The sequence below is a fragment of the Nelumbo nucifera genome, chromosome 3, assembly GCF_055504915.1.
Source record: "Nelumbo nucifera cultivar China Antique chromosome 3, China Antique-T2T, whole genome shotgun sequence".
Lineage (NCBI taxonomy): Eukaryota > Viridiplantae > Streptophyta > Magnoliopsida > Proteales > Nelumbonaceae > Nelumbo > Nelumbo nucifera.
The window spans coordinates 90,538,755-90,562,940 of record NC_142651.1 but is presented as its reverse complement, the minus strand read 5'-3'; the positions used below and the strand labels follow the sequence as shown (position 1 = coordinate 90,562,940).

At 40.0% G+C, this 24,186-nt stretch overlaps 2 long non-coding RNA genes and 1 pseudogene across 3 annotated transcripts; 1 reads left to right on the top strand and 2 right to left on the bottom strand.

Annotated features, from left to right (window-relative positions):
* Positions 1–398: 398 nt before the first annotated feature.
* Positions 399–9,800, bottom strand: LOC148801715 (uncharacterized). Its single transcript, XR_016083550.1, has 2 exons — positions 6,020–9,800; positions 399–5,914 (listed from the first exon to the last, which is right to left on the bottom strand). It is a non-coding gene; the product is annotated as an uncharacterized LOC148801715 (long non-coding RNA).
* Positions 9,801–15,152: 5,352 nt separating this feature from the next.
* LOC109115539 (uncharacterized) lies at positions 15,153–16,872 on the bottom strand. Its single transcript, XR_002023298.2, has 2 exons — positions 16,729–16,872; positions 15,153–16,629 (listed from the first exon to the last, which is right to left on the bottom strand). It is a non-coding gene; the product is annotated as an uncharacterized LOC109115539 (long non-coding RNA).
* LOC104608960 (protein SRG1-like) lies at positions 16,869–21,435 on the top strand (annotated as a pseudogene). Its single transcript, XR_016084116.1, has 4 exons — positions 16,869–17,117; positions 19,440–19,687; positions 19,767–20,087; positions 20,991–21,435. The product of XR_016084116.1 is annotated as a protein SRG1-like (transcript).
* The last annotated feature ends 2,751 nt before the right edge of the window (positions 21,436–24,186 follow it).

Here is a 24,186-nt window from a genome sequence, read left to right as displayed (position 1 = left end):
GCTGCGGCTTGATGATCATTGGCTGATTCTGTCCCGTCCGTGCGGCGACTGCTGGTAGAGGCTAGCCCCTCTGAGTTTTTTTCTTTGTTGGAGAGGAACGCTTCTAGCAGGCGACGCAGCTCCCGAACGTCATCTTTGACCTCTCGGACCTCCATACTGGTTTCTGCGAGCCTATGCTCCAGTTCATGGACTCTGAAAGACAGCGGCTCCTGTTCCCCCATGATGGTTGGCTCTGATACCAAGATGTTATGGGCCCAAGCGTAGGATCGTGTCATGGGTCGTTCCGCCTTTGGAGCCTCAGACCTTTCCTTGCCCTTGGCCTTGCGTAGCGGCCCTATTTTGTCTATCTAGTGGGTGATTTGTCCAAGAGATCACCGAACTCTCCTTTACTCCCTTGCTTGACTGAAAAATTCGATGCCTTTATTCCATAATGGCGCCTCCTTAAATAGGCGATTACAAGAGGAGGTTTCCTTGTTGGATTAGGCTAGGCTAGTCCTAGCGGACTCAAACTCCTACTTCTAATTAGGCTACTTACTTTTAATGGTACTACAATTCCTTCTAAGACTAGGGGATAAGATAAGGGAGAATGGGATAAGGCGCGATCTCTTGACGTATCCGGATAAGGGTGGGCCCACCCTATGAGCTGTCGTGTGGGCCCTGCTCTGCTGCTGCTGCCACTGTGCGTGCGCGCGGCTCGTGGTGCCGCCGCCGTGCGGCGCGCGCGGTGCTGCGTGCTACGCGTGGTGCCGCTGCCGCGCGGTGCGTGCGTGCGGTGCTGCGCGCTGCACGTGGTGCCGCTGCCGCGCGGTGCGTGCGCGTGGTGCCGCTGCCGCGCGGTGCCGTGCGTGGCTCATGGTGCCGCTGCCGTGTGTTGCCGATCGTGTGCGCGCTGCTGCCTCCACTGCTGCCGTGTGGTGCGGGTGCTCATAACACAAGGGTAGGCTATTTGGCTATGTAGTTTATAACAAAAAGGGCCTTAATCATGTTCATGCATGCTTGTGTCAATGTGATCTTGAAGAGAATCAAGGCAAGTTCTAGAGAAATAAATCCATGAAAAAATATCTCACATGAAAGAAAATAGTGAGACTGATATGGATGTTTTAGTCCAAAGGTTCAAAATCTCACCAGCATTTGTCTACTAAATTTAGTCACTACCATTCTGAAGGAAAATAATTTGACTAATTAATTCTAAGTTGGAAGATTACTTATCCAATCATGTTATGAGATTTTCAAGATTAATTGAATTTTGCTCATGGCATACATAACAAAAAAAAAATCGTTGAAAACCACAAAAACAAAGAGCAAAACTTTTTTTTGTTTTCTTTTTCAAAAAAAATACAGAATTAAAGAACAACCTAAATTAAATTTAAAACACAACCTAAATTCTCTCCCCCACACTTAAAACTTACGTTGTCCCCAACGTAAGGTAAAATGCAAAGAAAAGGCAGAAATAACTAAAACATAAATGCAAAAATAAGAAGAAAAAGAAAAAACAAACTTCCCCTTTTTTTTCTAATTAGCATAGATCGGATCCTCAAGGTCCAATTATTCCACATTCTCTACTTGGAAGCCTTCATAGAAATGCTTGAGTCTATGGTCATTCACCTTGAACGCTTTGGAAGTTGCTTAGCTTTGGATTCCAACTGCACCATGAGGAAAAATATTAGTAACAACAAAGGGTCCAATCTAACGAGAATGCAACTTACCCGGAAATAGACGAAGCCGTGAATGGTAAAGGAGGACTTTTTGACCAACTTTAATCTCCTTCCTAGAGATCAACTTGTCATGAAAAGCCTTCATCTTTTCCTTGTAAATTCTTGCACTCTCATAGGCATCATTTCGAATCTCCTCTAACTCTTGTAGTTGCAACTTCCCGTGTTCTCCCCTTTTATCCATCATGGGTGGGTTCAAATCTAGAATAGGGGCCTACAAAACAGGGGGTAAAGGTCTCCCATTAGAAATTGGTAACGTAACATAAGGAATGTTACCTGACTGTTGTAACTCCGGAGAATCATTCAATGCTGCAATAGTTTCCTGTAAATTAGGACTCAAGGCTAACATCTTTCTCAGGATGCTTACTAATGGAAATTTCCAATCCATCATTTCCATCAAGTTCAAAGACTTCCTGTACTAAAAAACCAATCACATCAACAGAATGAACAGGATTATCATTAGTAGGATATTTCATGGCATCATAAATATTAAACTTAACAATTTTACCATCGAATTTCATGGTGAGTGTGCCACTATAAACATCTATCTTAGTCTGGGATGTTTTTAAGAATGATCTTCCTAGCAAAATAGGAGTGGTTTGATCACCATTATCTATATCAAGCACATAAAAATCAGCAGGAAAGACCAAATCATTAACTTGCAAGAACATCCTCAATTACACCCTTAGAATAGGCATTAGATCTATCAGCCAATTGAATTACAACACCAGTTTTATTCAAAGGTCCAAGTTTCAAAGAAGCATATAAAGAATATGGCATGACATTGGTAAAAGCTCCTAAATCTAACATGGCCTTTTCAATTCTAGTGTTACCTATCATGCAAGGGATAGTAAGCATACCTAGATCTTTGCACTTTGCAGGGAGTTTTCTTTGAATGACTGCAGAAACATTCTTCCCTACTCTCACCTTCTCACATCCTTTCAGTTTTTGTTTCCTCTTATGTGTATACAATTCTTTCAGGAATTTAGCATAACGAGGTACTTGTTTAATAGCATAAAAAAGGGGAATATTTACCTTGTATCTACAAAAAGTCTCATAAAAATCTTTAGTTTGCTCATATTTTCTAGATTCTACTAAAGCCTGAGGAAAATGAGGTACCAGTTTATAATCGGAAAGAGGTGGAAACTTACGCTGGGTATGCTATCATCATTGGGAATGACATTTTTCTCCTTTTCTTGCTTCGACGATGCAAGGGCTGCCTTTGCTGGAATCTCAACCTCTTTACGACTTCTCAAAACGATTGCACTTACATTTTCTCTTGGATTCACAACCGTTTGAGAGGGTAATTTCCCCAAACTCTGCATCTCTAACCAAGTAATTGCAGTTGCCATCTGGACCATCTGATTATCCAAACATTGGATACTGGCCCTCGTCTCTTGCTGAAATTGTTTTGTCTCCTATTGAAATAGCAAAGTATCAGTGGCAAGAGATTTAACAATATCTTCTAAAGACATACCAGCATTAGAAGTTTGGCCCAGCTGTTGTCTAGGGGGGTATGGCTGATATTGCGAGAAACTTGGGTGGTTTTGTGGATTCCCACAGTTGAGATTGGGCTGATCCCTCCATCCCGGATTATATGTGCTTGAATAGGGATCAGCGGTTGCCCCGGAAAACCACCTGCCGCATTCACCTGCTCAATGGGCTCCTCTTGAAGAGTTGGGCACATATCGGTTGGATACCCTACTACCAAACAACTCCCACAAGTTTTCTCCATTTGCATATTACCTACGGCCATTTGGCGAACAAGGGAAGTTAGACTTGCAATTTGTTGTTCAAGAGATGAAATATTTACCTCATTAAGATGCTTTGATGGAGGGTCGAGCTTAGTTCCAAATTGTTGAGAATTGACCACCATGTTTGCAATCAAGTTTCTCGCGGTCTTAGGAGTTTTATCCACTAAAGCTCCTCCACTAGTAGCATCAATCATGCTCCTATCAGTGGGTTGAAGACCCTCATAGAAATACTGGATAAGTAGTTGCTCGCGGACTTGATGATGGGGGCAGCTTGTACATAATTTCTTAAAACGTTCCTAGTATTCATGTAGGGACTCTCTGTTGTAGTGCCTTACACTACAAATTTTTTTTCTAATGTTGGTCGCCCTTGAAGCTGGGAAGTACTTTTCTAAAAATAACCTCTTCATCTCGTTCCATGTGGTGATACTCTCTGAGGGTAGATAATAGAGCCAATCCTTAACCGAATCCTTCAAAGAAAATGGAAAAGCTCTTAATTTGATTTGCTCTACAGTCACCCCCATGGGTTTCATACTCATGCATACCACATGAAGCTCCTTCAAATGCTTATGAGGATCCTCACCTACAAGACCATGAAAAGTGAGCAAGAGATGTATCAGTCCAGATTTTAATTCAAAAGTAGCAGTAGCATCTAAAGCAGGAAACGTTATGCATAAGGGTTGTTGATTCAAATCAGGGGTGGAAAGCTCTTTCAAAGTTCGATTTCCAGCCATGATTTCCTCCTCTCTCAAATCAGAACCGCTAATAAATAGGGAATCAAGAGCTGGATTGTTCTCTTTAAAATGACTCTGAGCTTCCCTCCTTAACCTGCGCAAAGTTCCCTCTATTTTTGGATCATACTGCAAATCACCTTGCTTAGAAAATCGAGTTACAAGCATAGATCAAGGAAACCCTAATAAACTATGAACGACATATCATAAAAAAAAATCTAGAGTGATGAAAATAATTAAATAAATAAAACAGAAAAAATTATACGCTAAAACACAAACAATCAAAGTGATCTCTCTCTTTCTTTTTCAAAAATTTCAAAAAACGAAATAAGTCACAAAAAGAACAAAAATCGATTAGAAAAACTCCCCGGCAACGGCGCCAAAATTTGGTGTGCTGTCATAGGCACCAAAAAATAAAACATATACTCCTAAAAACAAATGCAGTAGCGCGAGTAAGGATCATTCCCATAGACAGTATCTAGCCTAGTTTTTTTTTTGTGCTGCGTGAACAAAGATGGAGGGGGGTTTTGAGTATAACGAAAACCAGAATTAAAAAAAAAAAAGAAAAAGAAAACTAAATGAGAAGCAATGAAAATCAAAGTACTGAAATTAATCAAAAGAACAAATCTTGGTCTAAGTCAACATCCACCATCAAAATTTCACTACTGCTCATCAATGCAAAGATATATCAATTCAGACTTTGAATATTCATCGTAGGAATTCTTTTCTTGTATCTCCCTAATCACAATTAATCAAAAAACAAGCGATCATCTTAACCCTTACTACTGAATAATCCCTAAACAAGTGTTAAAGATATAATTCAGTAGTAGCCTTAAGCATTAGAGATCGATGAAGATAAACAACACAAGCACAAGCGGTTGCATTTAATTCAGTCGAGTGTTCTTCCTAAGATCTAACAATTTCTAACGCAACAAATCATTAAACCCTAGTTGCTTTGTAGATTAGAGGGATCAAACAATTATGGATCAGATATCTAACCTAGCCGTAGATTTCAACGAATAATAAACTAGTAGGCCTCCTAGCAATTAGACGAAACAATCATGAACATAAACATAGAAGAATATTCAATATTCAAAGCATAAATCAAACAGTAAAAATCAAATTAGATCTCACAGTTTTGTTGATTCTGAGGCTTCTGTTTCCTTCGACCAAGTATCAGAATTCAGCCATGCATGGTCATGGTGAATAGTCAAGAAAAATCAGACAAGAGAAAAGAGAAGAGAAGAGAGGTGTGGCATCCTAGGTTTGATTGTCTTTTTTCCTCTTCTCTCTTTTCTTTTTCTATATCTTTCCCTTTCCCAAGAGAAGCCTATAAAGTCTCCTAAAATTTCTCTCTAGATAACAGTCTCCAAGTCTGACTTATTAACAAAATATTAAAAATAAGATAAAACAAAGTTCTGATGCAAGTGGGAGAGTGGTGATTTCCGCATATGAAAACTTGAAGGCTAAGGAACGTTTCCAGCACGTCAGTAGTGCGGTTGCAACTACTTTGGGCCCGATTTCGACATCGATTCAGTTAGTATCTATCAAAACTCAAAACATGAAAGTTGTAGAGATATTCCTTATCGTTCCAAATAATCTTGAATCATCTCAATCGGAGCTCGGATGGGAGAGTTATGCTGAATTTACGATGCAGTGACGAAACTGTCCAGAATTGTCCAATTAGCTCCGTTTTTCACTTAATGCCTCCATTTGTGCCCTAAATCAAAATATAAGAATAATGAGTGCATTTAGGAATCAAATAAGTATAAAAGGCTAAATTTTAAGGGAGAAAAATATGATATTTTGCATTTTCATCATGTACCTCTCGGATGAATCTGACATCGAGAAACTTTTCAACTTCCTCCTTTATGGCCTTCCAACATTCCGGTGCAAAGTTCCTCTTCTTTTGCCGAACTGGCCTATAGCTCGGGTCCACGCTCAGCCTGTGCATAATGACTGAGGGATCAATTCCGGTTATGTTAGTAGTAGACCAAGTAAAGACGTTGACATTGAGTCTAAGGAAACTTACCAATTTTGATAGGCTCTCGGGGGAAAGGTTGAACCCGACATAGACTATCTTGTTGGGCTCATCCTCATCCAGGGGGACTGAGACGAGGTCCTTGGTTGGCTGTCTTCGGCTCGCTGGCTCCTCCTTGAGGTCGAGCCCCTCTAGTGGTAGAGCTTCTTTATTCTTGCCCTTCAGCACTAACACATAGCACTGACGGGTGGCATGCTGGTCCCCATGAACAACTCTGATGCCGTGCCCGGTGGAGAACTTCAAGGTGAGGTGATAGGAGGAGATGGCTGCCCAGAGTGCATGAAGAGTTGGTCTCCCCATGATGGTGTTGTAGGGTGAACCGATCTACACGACTAGGAACTCTGTCATCCTTGTCACCTGTTGCGTCTCCATCTCTACTATGACTGGTAGGGAGATCTTGCCCTCTGGTTTGACGATGCTGCCGAAGAAGCCGACTTGTGGGGCATCTACTGGTTAGAGGCAGTCTGAAGCTATCTTCATTTTCTCAAAAGCTTCGTAGAAAAGGATCTTGGCTGAGGAGCCACTATCAACAAGGATCTTTTTGACTACGAAATTTGCAATGACGGATGACACCACCAATGCATCGTCATGGGGGATTGCTACCCTCTTCAGGTCCTCATTCTTGAAGGAGAGGGGTTCTTGCTTCTACTTCTTGGGGGTTGGCCCCTAGATGTTCAGCTGCCTGGCGTAGGCTTTGTGGGCCGAGGCTAAGGCTCCACCCGAGGCCATGCCTCCTGCTATGACGTCAATGACGCCTGCTGCTTGTTAGTGCTACTGCTGGGAGGACGAGGCGCCGGCCTCGCCTCCGACATACTACTTGAGGTGTCCCCGACGAATGAGGGACTCTATCTGATTTTTGAGATCATGGCAGTCCTCGGTGTCGTGGCCGGTACCTAGGTGGAACTTGTAGTATTTTTTGGGGTTCCCCCGAAGAGGCTTCTTCTTCAACTTTTCAGGCCACCTCATAATTTTTTCCTACTCGATCTGCATCAGAATCTGTGTACGGGTGCAGTTGAGTGGCATGAATTGATTGTAAGCCAAGGCCAAGACCGGCGAATTCCTGTTATGGTTATTGTTGATGTGGCCTTGGTCTTTGTTCTTCCTCTTCTTCTCGGGGGCTCCATTCCGGTGCTCTGTGCCTCTCTCATGGATGCTTGTACCTAAAGCCTCTTCGATGGCAATGTACTTCTGGGCCCTTTCTAGGAACTCTAGCATCATCTTTGGCTGGTTTTTGGCAATGGAGCATTTGAGGGCCGAGCTGGACAGGACTCCGCTGATGGTGGCATGCATATAGACCAGGGGGTCGAGGTCACGGATCTCGAGTTCTTCTTTTTTGAAGTGGTTGATGTATGACCGCAAGTTCTCTCCTCGCTTCTACTTGACAGTCATCAGCGAGACAACACTTTTCTAGGGGTTCCGGCTGCTGATGAAGTGGACGAGGAACATGCTGGAAAATTGCTTCCATGAGGTGATGGACCGAGGTGGGAGGCTGGAAAACCACCACTGAGCAGCTTCGTTGAAGGTCTTCTAGAATGTCTGGCATGTCAAGGCGTCGGAGTATCTGTACAGGATCATGAGTGCCCTGAAGCTCTCCAAGTGGTCGTCCGGGTCTGTGTTCCCTTCGTAGATCTCCAAGGTGGGAGCCTTGAAGTTTGGGTGTAGAGGCTCGGTGACGATATTAGGGGAGAAGGCATCCATTCTCCCAAGGGAATTTCTCTATCTGGCCGAAGTATCAGTTCTGCCCTCCTTAACTTGTCGGAGCTCGGCTTTGATAGTTTTAAGCTCAGCTCAGAGTTTGATGAACATGGGGTCGAGCATGGCCTGTGCCCCATCCCGGTCTTCATGGGCATGATGGCAATCAGCGCAGACTCTGGAGTGTTTGGAGTTGAGATTGTGTGCTTTGCACTTAGCGTGGCGATAGTTCAGGACATCCCGGAAGTCCGAGACGTGAGGAGAAGAGGCTCGACACTGGCCCTCGACCCTGGAGTGGGCGTTGGAGCGACCGCAGCGTTTGCCTTCGTCCCTCGGCTTGGCCTTTCGGCGTCGGTGATGCTGCTCGGAGGTTTGGCAGCTATCCTTCCATTGTTCCGGTTCTTCCTCCCTTCGGCTAGGAGGTCTAGAGTTGTCCTCCCTTTGGATGGGAGGTCCGATGGTCTAGGAGAGTGGGTCAGTTGGACAACTGCTACCAGACTCAGAAGGCTCAGTCCGATGTGCGTGGCCAAGATTGAGGACCGATTGGCTGGTGGATCCATGCCGTCCTGGCTGTAAGGACTCCCCAGTAGGGCGGTCACCTTGGGGGAGACCTCCTGCCTGGGGGTAGTTCTGCTCAACTCGCTGTGTCAAGTGCTCCAGGCGGTTGAGCATGGCCTGGAACTCTTCATTGGTTACAAGATTTTGTGTATTTCTTATTCTTCATACCATGTTGGTTGGTTAGAGCTCAGGGACCTGATAGCTTGTCAAAGTTCTTCTTAGGAAACGTCTTAGCAACATTTCCCACAGATGGCACCAATTGTTGGTGCTCGGGTTAGCCGAGGACAACAAAGTAATTTCACCCCTAGACTTTGAAGGTTGGCTGAAGGCTTCGAGGATTCGAAGAGCTTGCTGTAGAAGCCGAAGGTAAGTGGCTGAGGTGCTGCAAAGCAGAATACATCAGAGGCCCCGGGTGAGAACTCGACGCAGAGTCTCCGACAATCAAGTTAGTACGGGGTACGAAGAGGGGAACTAGGATATAGTTAGTGAGTCCAGTTCCAAATTTAGACTGAAGATTGTATTCGATCCCTTTACCTGGAGGGGGCACCCCTATTTATACTTGAACTGCCTGGAGGTAGGTGGAGATGAACGCTTGAGATGGGTGCCGTATGGGGGCAGTCAAAGAGCTCTGCGGGGAAGCATGGGCGCCCTGCAATTAGCTTCGTACGAGGGGAGCAGGGTAACCCCTGCTGTAGCAGATCTCGTTCCCGAATCTGGCGCTCATGGGCTAGGCCTCCCAATCTCAAATGGACTGAGTTGGGTCACCCCACATGAAGGGGAAAGCTATTTCTATGATTTCAATGGTTTATTTCCAAAATAATCATTACTAAAAGGTACAAAATAGAAATAGTTTTGAACAATAAGCTTTTAGCAACTTCATAGTAAAACCATTGCTATAAAAGCCATATAACCACGTTTGTTTATTCCAATCATTGCCATAACAGTCAAAATAGCAACAGTTTTATGTTTCAACCATTGTTAAAACCATGACGAAGTTATTGCTATTTGAGGAGCAAACAACTTTTGCCCACAGTTTGCCAGAAAAACGTGGCAATGCAAAAACATTTAGCAATGGTTTTATTTGAAACCGTTCCTATTGTTAATTAATCAATTGCTCCATATGATTTTTATCTACGGTTTATACCGTGGCAATATAAACCTACAACAATAGCGCATATTGTACCATTGCAATAGCTTTCGCAATTAGCAATGGCCAAATCTGTGGTTATATTTATATTTTCGGCCACGTACGGTGTACATGATCCATTTGTACTATGGAATTAGTTCCACCTCCAACTACTAAGAAAATTGTTGGTTGTAGATAGGGCTGTTTATAAGAATGCCCAACCCGACGAAACCGACCAATCCGGACTGACTCAACCTGAGTCGGCCGGGTTTTCATTCGTACTGGTCGGTTTCGGGTTGGGCACATACAAAAACCGATATTTCGGGTCGGTTTTGGTTTTTTTATGTGAAAACCGAAACTGACCTGACCCGAACCGAATTAGTCTTTCTTTTACTAGTTTGGTAGTTCCTATTTCCTAGTTTGAGTAGTTTCCTAATTCCTACTAGTCTTCTAGACTTCTACTAGAAATAGAAGGCCCATTAGGCAATTACAATTAGAATTCAATTAATTAGGTGTCATTTTTTAGTTTTTTACCTAGATTAGGCAATTACAATTAGAATTCCTACTAGAACTAGAAGGCCCATTAGGCAATTACAATTAGAATTCCTAGTTTCCTACTAGTCTTCTAATTCCACTTTTGTCTTCTCTTAAAATCTTATATTCTCTAACTTAACTTGGCTGGTCCGCCCCCCTCAACTCAAGTCCTCAACTAATTCAGAGTTTATTCGGCTTTGTACAGGAGCAAAACCAAAACCGACCCAACCCGACTCAAACCGACCAGGTCGGTTTGGCCTATCAATGGGTCGGTTTCGGTTCCCACCTCTGGTAACCCGACTAGGTCGGGTCGGTTGGGAAAATCCCATGAAACCGACCCAACCCGACCCGTGAACACCCCTAGTTGTAGGTGGGTCAATACTATGAACTTTCAACTTCATGGGATAGTTAAAAGGATCAAGGCCCATCTTGTTGTCAAGGTTTTACTCGTATCTATGGCATTGATTTTAATGAAACCTTTTCATTGGTTGCTAAGATTACATCAATGTGGGTAATTATATCCTTGATTGCTATTTATTATTGGACATTGTATCAACTTGATGTTAGAAGGTCCTTCCTTCATGGTGACTTTGTTGAATATGGAGGAACCACCTGGTTCTATTGCTTAGGGGAGTGTTGGGGAATGGTTTGTATGCTAAAGAAGGCACTATGTGGATTGAAACAATCATTTCAAACTTGGTTTGGTAAGTTTAGTGATATAGTTATTGAAGATATCAGACTAATTATTCAATGTTTAATAAGACTTTAGATGTAGGTTATATTATTCTTGTGGTCTATGTGGATGATATTGTGATAATAGGGAGTGACTCACAAGGGATTAGCAAGTAGATGTTTCTATAGGAAAGATTTGACACTAAAGATTTGGACAAACTTTGGTATTTCCTTGGAGTAGAGGTTATAAAAATAACTACAAAAATCTCAATGTCACAACATAACTATACTCCAAATTTGCTTGAGGGGATAAGTATGTTGGGATGCAAACAAAATCCTACACCAATGGATCCCAACTCTAAACCATTCTCAAATCAAGGGGAATTTGTTGATGATCCTGGCCAATATAGAAGGCTAGTTGCAAAACTCAGTTATTTGACCATAATTGCCCAAATATCTCTTTTCCTATTATAGTTATTTTGCTTATGAGCTCTCCTCATATTCCTCACTGTGAGGCGGCTTTCAAAATTCTATAGCATCTTAAGTCATCATTGAGAATGGGAATAATCTATAGAGATCATGAACATTTAAGTATATTGGGTTTTACATACGTAGATTCAACTGGATCACCTAAAGAACAAGAGATCTACAATAGGATATTGTAATCATGAACATTTAAGTATATTGGGTTTTACATACGTAGATTCAACTGGATCACCTAAAGAACAAGAGATCTACAATAGGATATTGTACCTTCTTAGGTGGAAATCTGATTTATTGGAGAAGTAAGAAATAAAATGTGATGCAAAAGTCTAATGTTGAAGTTGAATAACAAGCTTTAAGTTAGCAACATGGAAGTTAGTGTGGCTCAAAAATTTTATTCAAGAAATAGGGGTTCCTATAAAACTTCCCGTGTATCTGCATTGTGATAATCAATCAGCCATTTATATTGCCTGGAACCCGGTATTTCATGAGAGAACAAAACACATTGAAGTAGATTGCCATTTTATAAGGGAGAAGGCTCAAGATGGTGATATTGGTACTCCATTTGGAATATGGGAGACCAACTAATAGATTTTTGGATTAAACCTTTACATTGCCCATAGATTGACTTCATCTTAAGTAAATTGGGTCTATATGACATATACACTGCATCTTGATGGGGAGTGTTCAAAGAATTGATTTATGTTAAGTCTTGGGAGGCAAGGTACTCTCCTACTTTTAGAAGAAAATAAGGGTGCTCCAATCCTAAAATTATTATAAATGGGGCACTATTTTTCTTGCCCTTGTTTTAAATTAATATATATATATGTATATATATATATATATATATATATATATATATATATATTAGGCTTTTGGAATTTTTCTTCACTAAACTACCCCTCCTCTTGAATTTGGTTCATCTCCATTGAGAGGGCAAAAAATGTAATTAAAATAATACTATTCAATACATTTAAGAACTTCTCATTAAGTTTTACATTTAAGTCATTAGATAATCACATTCTCCCATTGAATCCAACATTTATACTTTTGTTTGTCATTATTAAATTTCGTTAATAAATTCATACACAATAATTATTACACTCTCAATGATGGAAACTTGAACTGTCAATAATGGATTTCACCTGTATTTGAAATTTGATTTTGTAAAATGTATTTATGTGCTATATACTACTATTTTATAAAAAATGATTGAAAAAAGTTTTAGTCCCATAATCTATCTGAGCAGAGAATGTGGCACTAAAGCTCATAGCTAGGGGAGAGGTCCTTCCCTATCGGGTAGTGTTTTGATCATTATGGGCCGAGAGGTTAAGTGTAAGAGATCATTACAAGGCTGATTACTTGATGGGCTTTGTCTTATATGAGTCTGTTATCCTTGGGTTTTCATGGGTGGTTGAAACCAATGATCATTTAGATGTAAATATTGGGCCCAAACTAGACCAATGGTAATTGGGTCAGGGGTTCATTACCTTAAGTAGTGAATTCGGCCGAGCCTCTTTTAGAGGTTGGGTCGAGCCCATATGTTCTTGTGTAAGATCATTGTGGGGTCATATGCCATACAATATTAGGCCTAAAGTGGCCATACAACACCTTGGGTTGTAAGCCTATGAAGTAAATGGGCCTAAGGCCCAAAATTAATAAGATTAATTAAGCAATGTGCTTTGGGTCGAATCTAGGTCTAATATTCGGTATGGAGCACCTATGTTCTCAAGAGGATAAGGTTTATCTCTTAATAGAATCTAGATCCAAATCAAATTTTGATAATCTCTTAATTAGATTAGGAGAGTGCTCCATAAGGAGATAAAAGAGAAGAGGGAAAAACAGGCTAGGAGTCTTCACACTCGTGCTCTCTCTTCTTCTCCCTTGTCTTCGAAGAAACCCTAATTCAACCTATGCTTTCAAGAACTGGTCTTTTTATTAGTTTTTCTTCTAGTTTTTGTAAGAAAAATATTAAGGAAGATCAGGCTCACTCACCCCCTTCGATCCAAGCAAGTTGGATAGCAATTTTGGAGAAAACAGTGTTGCTGAACTGGCTTCACCTATACATTACACTATCTTCAGTGGAGGCTGATTTTAGGACTGATTTGGGCATGAACTTTCCACCTTGGGATCTGCACTTGTGCAGTGCAAGATCAATCCAGAAAAATATTGTTTTTCAAAACACTGTGAAATCGGTTCCTAAAAGGGTTAGAAATATTTTGAAATTTTGCCTAGACACCTAACATGGTTCGGCCATCTATAAGATGAATTCTAACCCTTCTGAAAAGGACATAATCATAGATCTAGAACAAGATGAACTTGCAACAAAAAAAAAAAAAAGTAGATGGAATGTTGAAAATACTATTCATTCATCAAGGAAATGCTATCCGAAGAAAAATAAGAAGAAAAGCATCAACACTAAAGAAGGTATTTGAAAAGATAAGGGAACCAAATCTCTAATACCTTTGATTCTGCTCTGACATAGAATGGCGATTATATGATCAAATCCCATTGCTTAATTCTTTTCTTAAACACCTCCTAGGAAATATGACTATTCTAACATCCATACCAGTTAATAAACTCCTTTTGCCTTTAATGAAAACCTTCTCCAACCCAAACTAGTTTTAACAAATAAAACTAATAAAGAACCAATTTTATTGGTAACTTCAAACGTGGATTATAGTGAGAGATGAAGTTGTACCATATTGCTCCCACATAAAGACTTACAACCAGAACTGCTTGCATGAGATCCTTGCTGATTTCGCTCATTTGAAGTTTTTTGTACAATTTGTACCTCTAATTGTGGAGTCTTAGATGAATTGGAACATTTTCTAAAGATTAATAAAAGACATTGGTGGCCCCTTTTTCTAGGCTAACTTTGCTTTCAACATTATCATGTCAATTAGAAATTGCAGTGGTGATTGACGGGTTGTGCAACAAGTGGGAGAACCATCTATACATTGTCAAAATCCCCATAAAGAGAAAAACGTTCTATGGGTAATGTTCCTATAGATTCTACTTTTCTATAATATTTTAGTGGTTCCAAGTTTCAAGTGACATTGCACATCAAGACAATGAGGCACCAAAGAAGCATAAAACAAAGGGTAGATTGGTTTGGCTTATCCAGTCACCACAATAAAAACCCACAAATAATATATTTTTCTTTATTTACCTAACTTAGTTCTAGCAGTGGTGTTTGCAACGTTGAAGAAGAAGAAGATGGAGGGGAGAAAGAGAGAGAAGAAAAAAAAATGATGAAAATGACATACTTTGAAAGTTTAATGTATAGTTAGGGATACTTGTCTCTTTTACACTTAATCTGTTAAACTTAACCCTAGAAAAATCAACAAGGTATATATAGTTGTTTTTAAAAACTAGGGTATGTATAAGTACTTTCTTAAATATATAGGATATATAATTATATATAAGTAATTAACCCTAATTATTAAGAGAGTGAAATTTTATATTTTTAAAATACACCTAGAATTAATGGGCCGGTGGAGTACCTCTTTCTTGGGCTGAAGAATTAATGGGCCCCTACACTAGGTCCCACCATGATGGGCCAAATATGTAGCCACTTATTGAATCAAGACTTTGACGTCTCTTTCTTTTCATTATCATTTCCGCTTTTTTTTTTTTTTTAATTAAGAATGCCTCCTTGCTTATATGCAAGTAATTTTGGTAAAATAACGCCTTAACCGAGTTAATGGGGAGGGGATCCTTCTCTCACGGCCAAAGTTCAAAGGGTCTTTGTCAAAAAAAAAAATAATACTGAAAAGTCTTTGCCACTAAAAGAATATTTGTAATTTACCCAAAATAAAATTATATTGAAACAAGATTAAGATTAAGATGGATGCAGCAAATCATAACAATCTTAATTTCAGCTTTTTTTTTCCAAACAAACAATATGTTTTCAAGGAATATAATCATTTATAAGAAAAGAATACACAATATATTTGATATTATTTTCAATAATATCTTTCATATTTATATTTTATTTTCACTCGTTTTTAAACCTGATATGCACTTACATTTGCACGTGCCCTCGGTTAGGTCTGCCGACAGGAGTATTATGACTATTTTCACGAGTTCGCATCACCGGCCCACTGCGCCTGGCCCCACAACCTTCCCACATGATGTGCGACTGACACCTGTCCAGTCGCACGCGGTGGGGTGGTCCCGCATTGACATTAACGGGACGGACATTAACCCTGTCCGTTAGCCCCGAAACGAACTCAAAAGACCTTGCGAGCTTTTTCCCATATTCCCACGCCTTAAGCTCAAATCGGAGGCTCTGACCTCCATTCTCTGCCCGAAGTCGGATCTCCGCCCCCATTTCCGGTACCAGCGATCAGACGTTCAAAAATCCCGTCTTCAATATGACTGTAACTTGCACAAAATTCACACCAAGTTGCTACCAGAGGAAGTTCCAGAAGCCAATGCTTAAGGAGATGCAAAGCCTTATTTGTCAAACATCCCAGGCTTATTTTTTTCCCCAAACAATTAAGCTTTTGTCCTCAAAATCCTAATAATCCAAATTAAAATTCCAAATTGTAAATGACAAACAAGGGAGGGGAGAACAACAGAACAGAGAAGGGGCGCCGGAAACAGTAACACTGATTGAAGTTAATTTTTTTCCTGTACAAGGACCAATCAAGCAAACTGTGTGACCATGTGACAACAGTAGATAGTTAAGACCCCATTTGCTTGTAAGGAAGCTAAAGCAGAGTATCAAAAACAAAATCCCCTCCGTCACAGGCAAACCCTACCAGGTCCTACTCACCTGTCATCTGTAGAGAAATAACACTCAAAGGACGACTTACAACGTAACCCAGTGATGCAAAACACATCGGAGTGGGGGAGGTGGCCGGAGTGATTGCCGGTGCCGGAGAGGGAGGTGGAAGAGGGTAAAAAAAAGTCTCTGATTTGAAAAGAAAAACAAAACATCAGATGAGAGTTTAATGAAAAAATCAAAACCCCAGACAAAAAACGAGGGTCAGAACTTATCTAGTGACAGGAGCGATCGCCGGTGCTGAAATTGGGGATGGAGATCCGAGCTCGGGCAGAGAAAAAGCCCTTTTGAGTTTTTGGGGCTAACGGGCGGGGTTAACATCCGTCACGTTAGCGTCGCACGCGGGAACGCCCCACCGCGTGCGACTTACAAGTGTCAATCGCACGTCGTGTGGGACGATCGTGGGCGAGGTGCGGTGGGGCGGTGATGCGAACTCCATTTTCACAATTGTATCAGATTTCTCGATCCACATGGATCAAACCAACGTGGTGATGACCTCACCTGCACCCTACTCTTCCTCCCTTAATACAAAGAGTTCTGTCATGAAAGCAACCAAACGCAACAAGCAACTGAGCAAATAGCCAAAAAAAAACCCAAAGAAGAAAAAAGACGACGAACCAAACCCCGAATTTAAACCTTGGGGAGCCTCATAGAAAAACTGAGATGCTGAGCTAATGGATATATAAGGCATATAAAGGAGCACTGTTAATACTGTAATCACCAAAATTCTCTCTCACTCTCTATCTCTCTGCTGCTGCTCGCCTTGGAGCGAATTCATGGCACCACAACAGCAGTCACTGGGAAGTTCTCTCTTGGTACCTTGCGTCCAAGAACTGGCCAAGCAACACCCTACCACAGTCCCACCCCGGTATCTACATCCTGATCAAGACTCTCCAAACATCTCCAACACCGATCTGATTTCCACAATTCCGGTTATCGATTTGCAAAGCTTACTTTCTGGTGAATCCATGGACTCTGAACTAGCTAATCTGCATGCTGCATGTAAAGATTGGGGTTTCTTTCAGGTATGGATAGAGGCCATATTTAATTTCTCTGATAAGTTTCATCTATTTCAGGATACAACCAGCACCCAAGAACTTACCATATACAGCCTATGAACTCGTCTCCCTTTTCAGTTAAAACTCAGTGTTCACAAGGGCATTAAAGGAGATAATTCCTAAAAATAAGGAATCTCAAATGCAACCTTAGTAATTTCATTTTGGGATAATAGCATAGGGCAACTTTTGGGCCCTAATATCAGTAAAAGTAATATTTTAAAAAAAATTCAAAAATAAGGTAACTTTTGAAGGGTAGAATTGCTGTTCATCTTCCTCTTGCGGTCTATTCACCGGCACTGCTGCCCGCTGCTGCCTCCGCCTATCTCTGCCCACCTCCGCGTCCGCCTCTAGCAACGTTGCCAGAGGTGGGTAGAGGCGGCGCTGGTGGTTATTTCTTTGCCCAACGCCGCTACTGTCGGAGGCGGCGACACTGGTGAATAGACTGCAAGAGGAAGAAGATGAACAGTGATTCTACCTTTTATTAATATTATTTTTTAAAAGTTACCCTATTTTTTATTTTTTTTAAATATTACTTTTACTGATATTAGGGCCCAAAAGTTGCCCTTATATGCTATTATCCCTTTCTTTTTCTTTGATCCATCCCTTCTGGACCTTCTTTTACCCCAACTTCTATCTGCCCGCTTCATTCCATGAAAAAAAATAAACATATAGAAGAGAATATCAACAAAGGCTGAGAAGACATTAAAGTTATGTTTGGTTTGAAGGAAAAGGTAGGGAAAGGAAGGGAAAGATAAGGAAACCTTTACAAATCTTGTATGAGTTTCTTTACTTTTCCCTTCCTTTCCCTACTTTTTCCTTCAAATCAAACACAACCTAATTGTCATTTTCTTATCTGAATTTAGGTCTCCCTCACTCTCATTTTTTGTTGATAAATATAGTAAAATTTAGGGATAACTAAGTTGCACTCCACCTTAGAATTCTGAGTTCCACTACAAACCTACAATAATTCAAAATTTCAAGAACCTCCACCTAAACACCAATACCCGCCCATGTATTGGCATCAATTCCGAGCTAGCACTTACCCCAACTGTACGGTAGAACTAAGATTTGTGAGGTGGATATAAGAAAAAAGATTTGGAAAGAAAAAAAAATTGGGCCCAGAGCTCGGGGCCCAAAACAAAAACAAAAAACCATGGTTTTTAAAACCGAACCAGTCAAGGATCCGGTTATCGGCTCGAACGGTTCGACTATTCGACCCGAACGGCCAGCCCGTTCTAACAAAAAAATTAAAAAATAATTTAAAAATTAAAAAATTTTAAAAAACGATCAAAACCATTCGAACAATTCAAACGATTAACCAGTCAGTTCAGCGATTTTCTGACCAAAATCAACGGTTTTGAGAGAAAAGCAGGTTTGGGGAAAAACGGAACCGGTGACCAGTTCCTGATTTTTCCAGTCCGACCGTCCGGTCTGGTCCAGTCGGATTTTGAAAACCATGCAAAAAACTCATCCAAAACCTATATACAGCAAAACTCCAAAACAAACCAAACTCCTGCCTATCTCCAAAAGAAAGAAAAACCTCCCTCGTAAGCTCAAGCAACCTAAAAACAAACCTCACCCCAACTTCTGTCAGAGATACCATACCTAAGGTCTAGAGCCAAACTTGACTCCACCTCTTCCTTTTCTGCCTCTGACCCAGGAGGAGCTCTTGCCTCTAATTTCTTTCTCCACCTCAATCGTAAAATTCCGAAAGCCTTCTCAGTTTTTGGCTCCTAAGTAGAACATATTAAAGGCTTCTTCTGCTTCATCTAGTGACATTCCCTACCTCTTCTAGCTCCAAGTCTGGTCTCAACCTGACCTCTCTCCTTTAATTTCCTCCTCTCTCTCTCTTTCTCTCTCTTTCTCTCTCTTTCTCTCTCTCTCTCTCCGGGTCGGTTCTGGTCTGGTCTCCCACACTTTCATTCTCATTTTAGGGTTTATTTAGGCTCAGTTTGAAAGGAGTGCAAATACATAGATGTAGAATGCAAAGTAAAATTGTGACAAACAGTTTCTAGAACCGGTAGAAACTGTTTGTTTTGAAAAACGAAATCATACATATTGACAAACACCTCTATGATAGCAATTTGTTTCTAAATTCCCAAGTTTGAAATCAAAGACCACAATGACAAACAATTTCTACACTTTGTTGTGAAAGTTCATTTCCAACAATGACTGATCACACCCACAGAAAAAAGATTACACTAGAGAACATGGCCTCTAACTATTGAAATTAAACTATGCATGTATTAATTATATTGTGATATCTTGAACTGATTAAATGTATTGCAGTTGGTAAACCATGGAGTAAACCCTTCGCTGGTGGAGAAAATCAAGTTGGAGATTCAAGAGTTGTTCAACCTCCCCATGGAAGAGAAAAAGAAATTTTGGCAATTCCCTGGTGAAGTAGAAGGATTTGGGCAGGCCTTCGTCGTATCAGAGGACCAGAAACTTGATTGGGCAGACATTTTTTCCATGTTGACTCTTCCAATCCATCGGAGGAAGCCACACTTATTTCCCAAACTCCCCCTTCCTCTCAGGTCTCTCTCTCTCAATTTTTATTTGTTGTACTTCATCCATCTAGATTATCTTCAACAATCAAAATACTTTTCTGCACAGAGACACATTGGATTCTTACAAGAAATGAAAAGGCTGGCCATGAATATTCTAGAGCTAATGGCAAAAGCTCTAAAGGTGTAGGCCGGAGAAATGAGAGAATTGTTTGAAGATGGGATGCAGTCAATGAGGATGAATTACTACCCTCCATGTTCAGAACCAGAAAAAACCATTGGTCTTACACCTCACTCAGATGCCTCGGGCCTAACCATTCTGCTTCAAGTTAATGAAATGGAAGGCCTCCAAGTAAGGAAAGATGGGATGTGGGTTCCAGTTAAACCCCTTCCAAATGCTTTCATAATCAACATCGGTGACGTTTTGGAGGTAATACCTATATGTTTATTCTTGTGAAAATTAGTGGTAGGGCAATTAAGTATGTCCTTGATGTCATTGCCATTTTTCTCCATGCCATCTAAGCATTTTATCCTCTCTTTTGCTTTTTCTTGTTTGGCTGAGTTTTTTTAAACCATTTCAAACAACACTCATACCCTGGGTTTCATGATAGTACCTCTTGGAGAAAAAACGTCATTTTGACATTCCTTGCAATGGAGAAAACATTCCCTTTTTTGCCTACATGCTGCTTAATTGGCATCAAATAATATTATAAAATATGCACAAATTCAGAGTACTTTATCAAATTTCAAGGTATGAGCGAATAGTAGAAAGCACCGGTGACATTTCCGGTTAGGAGCACGTCAAAAGGTAAGTTGTCTTGTCACCGTACCTGGTTTTATTATGTGCTTTGTTTTAAATTCACCTTTTCTCCGATCAGATTCACCTGAAATCGTTTTTGCTCCCATTGCAAAGATGAATTTTAAACAATCTCTAACCGATGCGATCTGAAATCGTTTTTCTTATATTATTTTGTTTGCATTTGTTATATATTATGCCAAATGGGTGGGGTTTCTTCTCTAACTTATGTTAAGAAATAGTTTCATTATCCAAACGTTATTTCTATTCTTATAGAACAAAAATTCGTTCTTGAAGAAGAAATTGCCAAACGTATCTATTATTCCTGAAGAACAAGAAATAAAGTTCCTGTTCTGGAACAGAAATTTCTAAAAGAAGATGAACAGGTGGAAACATTGCCAAACAGGGCCTAAATTTAATCGAGAAAGCCATCTCTTCATGGGTCTGAATAACTTCCCCCTATAACTGCTTGTTCCACAATGTCTTTTTCATTGCTCCGAGTTTCTTTGAACATTGTTATTTGGGGTCATGTGACAGATGTTTACAAATGGGGCATACCGTAGCATTGAACATCGGACAACCGTTAATCCGGTGAAAGAGAGGCTCTCAATCGCCACATTCTACAGTCAAAACGTTACGTTGATGGAGAAGTAGGGCCAGCACCAAGCCTGATCAGCCCAGAAAACCCAGCATTGTTCAGAAGAGTCACGGTTGAGGAGTACGTCCAAGGCTTTCTTGCTCGAAAGCTCGATGGTAAGTCATACATTGATGTCATGAGGATTCAAAATGGGGTAGGCGACAATATATAGCTGAGTTAATTTTCGCCTATAAATCTAGGGATTTAGATGAATAAATGAAAATAAGATAGATACCCTCAATGAAGGGATCTGGTCCTCTACTGTTAGTCACTAGTGCAGTTTAAAAGAATTTCTCTCAGTAATTTTCTCAAACAACATATATGCATGATTTCCCCTTCTCTGTATCTTTAAAACCCTTATTTTTTTTGCTTCAATGAATATCTTACAATGAAGGTAGATAAGTGATCCCTGGATGCATCCCTATGTATTTAGGCTATCTCGGATAATATGCACCACTAGATGTATTTGGGATTTTAACTAACATAGGTTAAATTGAAAATAAACGACTTTTAATAGAGAATTGCCACAAAAATGGTGGTTTTATATTTATGGATTAGCCTCCGGTTTAGTTTTTTTTCAAATATCAATGTTTTTAAAAACAATTCAGAATCAGAATCATTCTGGCCACCGGTTTTCGGGTCAAAAATTCAACCATCCAGTTCCAACGGATGGCCCATTCTAACAAAAAATTTTAAAAATTAAAAAACTATAATTAAAATAAAAAAACGGCCAAAACCATTGAACGGATCAAATGGGTCAATGGTTTGACTGCCCGGGTCAATGGGTCATTAACCAGATTCATGTTTTTTGGTCAGGGACCGGATTTGGGGTAAAACAGAACCAGTTTCCTGGACAGTTCCCAGGCCGAACGGTCCAATCATCAGGGTCAATGGTAGTTCAAAAATATTGCCAAATATTGAATGAACCCAGCCTCAAGTTTGAGCCCAAAACAGTGTAAAGGCAAGCCGGAAACCTGACCCATGAATAGCACTCATTGTTGCCCCATCTAAGGACTAGGTCACTAGGTAATTCTTGGTTCTTAGATTCAGGAGAACATGTTATCTCTACTGTACATAACTGGCTTGACAAAAACTTTGATAACACAAAATATGTTAAAAAATCTGAAACATCCTAACTGAAATCTCCCCTAAAGTTTGACAATTGCAATCACTTCCCCTCGAATTTTCTAATACACTTGCAAGGAGACCCCCTATGTAAGAATATTCTAACAAGAAGCACGAAGATATCCAAAATACCCATGCAGTTAATATTGAGGCTGGTTTCTATAGAAAAAACACTACAGACTTTATAAAGAACAAAAAAAAATAACCATTTAAAGTTGCAGTTTTACCTTGGAGCAATTATATGAAGGGTAAATTTGAAAAATAAATCAATTTCAGAAAAGAGATTGGAAGGGTCTGCAATAAAAATTTAGAAAAAATACACATTTTTGTCAAAAGTAAGTGCATGGATATATATTTTAGACATTTACGTGCCTCTTGTTAGAGGATTTTAACAGAAATGCCTACTTGCAACTATGTCAGAAAGTTTAGGGGAGGTTTCAGCAACGGTCAAAAACTTCGAAAGAGGTTTCAACAATATACCGAAAAATAAATATAAAACCACTAAATACCAACAAACATGCTATGACCTATTAAAATTCATATAAACTCTTTCCTTGTAGCTAGGTCGTGTTGGAAGTGCTTTTTGGCCTAAACTGACTTCTAAAATGGCCACTTTCTAAAACAGGCTTTTCGACAAAAGAAAATGCCTTTTTAATTAGTCACCAGCATTTTCATTCAAAATAATTTATTGTATACAAAGTGCCAACTCGTTAGTTGGTAAGCCTCCTACTGGTACTAGTTGTGCCAACTTTAATGTAAAATAATTTAGAATTTTTTCGTACTTTTTTTTTATTTAAATAAACCATATATTTGATCTACAACAGTTAAACCATTCAGCCTGTAAACCAGTCATCAGACCTGTTCGAGGGCTAGGTTTTGGGCTCGGCCCATGAATACATTACACTTCTTGGGGCATTTAAATTTCGGTATAAGTTAAGTCTAAGCCCGGCCCATAATAGGTATGTTGTCAAAACAGTTCTCTACGATGTATATATTTGTATTTGTACTCTTTCCAAACTGGACCCATGGGATAATAATTTGCGCAACACATTTGACAACTACTCTACCATACAAATTTCAAAGGCAAAACAGAATTGGTGATTTAATAAATAATTAATCAAGTTACTTGTATGGACAAAACATGTTTTAGTTTCTTGGCCAAACCTGACCAACACACCAGATTTTTCAAAAGAAGCATACTTAATTATCATTTTCTATTGAATTCCAAAAGCTACTTTGACTGGCTACTTCATGTCAATATCACTTCTCGAATGTGATTGATATGTGACAATGTGAGATCACTGAGTTTGATCGTCGACATAGTTGAATCATCAAATTTGACAGTTTGAGTAAAAACAAAAAGATAACAATGGTACCAAAAGCAACCCTTAATCAGCTACATCTAATGCTAATCCAAGTGTCTACTATTTATCTATGCAGAATAGTTTGATAGGGAGGACTTAGTATGAGGGGACCCAAACATGACAGTTGTCCTGTTGGTAGTCACTGTATCCCCTTTTACATCCAACTCAATCATCCCTAATTTATCCAATCGCATTGTTTTGTCTTTGAGAACAAAATACTTTTTACTAAGTGATTGGTTATTCGATGGTAGTGGCAATCCTTAGGGTGGTCAGTTTCCCCTCTTCTTCTGGGCGCTTGCAGTTAGGTAACTCTATTAATTTCTAGGCTAGAAGAGCATCTAGCATTCTTGGCACATCAGAGTCTGGGAACGGGTACACCTTTACTTCCAACTTCTTAAGAGTGATCTTCGGTCTTTCCATTTCTTGGTGAGTGATTGACTTCATCTCTTCCTTTCCCCTTTTGCTCCCAGAAACCCTAAGAGGGGCCGTTGAAGTTAGCAAAACTTCCTTTGGTTTAGATGCTTTTACCTCCCTTTTTCCGTCTTTCTACTCTTTTACCTTTTGAAAGCCTTGTGGTCGTTGTTCTCCAAAGGTGGCTAAGCTAAGC